Source organism: Staurois parvus, unplaced genomic scaffold (assembly GCF_062004578.1).
Source record: "Staurois parvus isolate SC_StPar_1 unplaced genomic scaffold, SC_StPar_1.0 ptg000565l, whole genome shotgun sequence".
NCBI lineage: Eukaryota > Metazoa > Chordata > Amphibia > Anura > Ranidae > Staurois > Staurois parvus.
Genome location: NW_028318361.1, coordinates 55001 through 57151, shown reverse-complemented (window position 1 = coordinate 57151; position 2151 = coordinate 55001). Strand labels below are relative to the sequence as shown.

The window sequence follows — 2151 nt, the reverse complement described above, 5'->3', positions numbered from 1 at the left end:
GCAGTTTTTGAAAGACTCAGACCAGCCCGTCTGGTACAAACAACTATGCAATGTTCAAAGTCACTTAAATCCCCTTTCTTCCCCATTCTGATGCTCAGTTTGAACTTCAGCAAATCATCTTCACCACGTCTAGATGCCTAAATGCATTGAGTTGTTGCCATGTGATTGGCTGATTAGCAATTTGTGTTACCAAGCAATTGAATAGGTGTACCTAATAAAGTGGCTGGTGAGTGTAGATGGGATGTGGGATCCTGTACACGGAGATCTAACACCATCAGTATAGTCAGTCCTTCATATATGATCTTATGTGACTTTAAATCTATTTTTAATACAAAAAAAAATATTTTTTTGCATTCTGTTGGGGTTTGGTACCGAAAAAGCCTGATCTTTTATTTTGTAAAGCAAACTCAAAAGTACCACATAAGAGAAGTCTCTCATTGCTGGTTATGGACTTTATAGACAGTCACTGTACAGATATATAGATTTTGGGCACTAAAAGTATCTCCACAGTAAAAAAAAAAAAAAAGCTGGCTAGAGTTGGGTTTTAAACAAGGATGTGTAAAGGCTGAAAATCGAAATTGTTGACATTCTAATACCAGCTATACCTGTAAAATGCCTCCAGGGAAATACATCAGTTTGTAAGAATTGCTGTAAAGGTGAACTGGGACAGTTTAGGGCTGAGCCTTGCATGGGTGAGGCCCATTTCTTCGCAAGAGAGACGCATGGAATTCCATCTGGACCAATGAGTGTATGAGTAGCCGAGAGGTCAGTGATTATACACAGAACCACTTCCTCAGTCCAACTGTCTTTCCATAAGGTAACGAAGCTCCACCGACGACTGGCCTTGTGCACTTGTTGGACAAACATAAAGTTGTTGGAAGTCTCTCGCAGACCCGGGACATCGGCAAACCCCATTGGTCAGTAAGTAGAAAACTTTTATTCCTAATTCAAAGAGATATTTAATTTATGGCAGATAAACATAATAAAATCTGACTGTTCAATCCCCATTAGATCCAACAATTGCCTGATTAGATGCGCATTAATTGGATAGTTAAACAGGTTGTTATATTACTCTTCTACTTGTTCTAACGTCTACTTGTTCTAACCTCTACTTGTTCTAACTTCTACTTGTTCTAACGTCTACTTGTTCTAACTTCTACTTGTTCTAACGTCTACTTGTTCTAACGTCTACTTGTTCTAACGTCTACTTGTTCTAACTTCTACTTGTTCTAACCTCTACTTGTTCTAACCTCTACTTGTTCTAAATTCTACTTGTTCTAACTTCTACTTGTTCTAACCTCTACTTGTTCTAAGGTCTACTTGTTCTAACGTCTACTTGTTCTAACTTCTACTTGTTCTAACGTCTGCTTGTTCTAAGGTCTACTTGCTCTAACTTCTACTTTTTCTAGCTTCTACTTGTTCTAGCTTCTACTTGTTCTAGCTTCTACTTGTTCTAAATTCTACTTGTTCTAACGTCTACTTGTTCTAAATTCTACTTGTTCTAACCTCTACTTGTTCTAACCTCTACTTGTTCTAAATTCTACTTGTTCTAACGTCTACTTGTTCTAACCTCTACTTGTTCTAACTTCTACTTGTTCTAACGTCTACTTGTTCTAACGTCTACTTGTTCTAACGTCTACTTGTTCTAACCTCTACTTGTTCTAACGTCTACTTGTTCTAACGTCTACTTGTTCTAACATCTACTTGTTCTAACTTCTACTTGTTCTAACGTCTACTTGTTCTAACCTCTACTTGTTCTAACGTCTACTTGTTCTAGCTTCTACTTGTTCTAGCTTCTACTTGTTCTAACTTCTACTTGTTCTAACGTCTACTTGTTCTAACGTCTACTTGTTCTAACATCTACTTGTTCTAACTTCTACTTGTTCTAACGTCTACTTGTTCTAACGTCTACTTGTTCTAGCTTCTACTTGTTCTAAATTCTACTTGTTCTAGCGTCTACTTGTTCTAACGTCTACTTGTTCTAACGTCTACTTGTTCTAGCTTCTACTTGTTCTAGCTTCTACTTGTTCTAACGTCTACTTGTTCTAACGTCTACTTGTTCTAACTTCTACTTGTTCTAACGTCTACTTGTTCTAACTTCTACTTGTTCTAACGTCTACTTGTTCTAACTTCTACTTGTTCTAACGTCTA

The 2151-nt window shown here is 37.2% G+C and overlaps 1 protein-coding gene across 2 annotated transcripts in view; it reads left to right on the top strand.

Annotated features, from left to right (window-relative positions):
- The first annotated feature begins 736 nt into the window (after window positions 1-736).
- The window catches only part of LOC149450670 (pancreatic secretory granule membrane major glycoprotein GP2-like), a 39845-nt gene continuing 38430 nt past the window's right edge, over window positions 737-2151 (top strand). Inside the window, exon 1 of one of the 2 annotated variants that reach the window (XM_089691606.1) lies at window positions 737-917. The gene's annotated coding sequence lies outside the window, so the exon portion shown is untranslated. Of the gene's footprint in view, window positions 922-2151 lie in introns of both variants that reach the window. The other variant, XM_089691608.1, reaches the window with a different exon arrangement.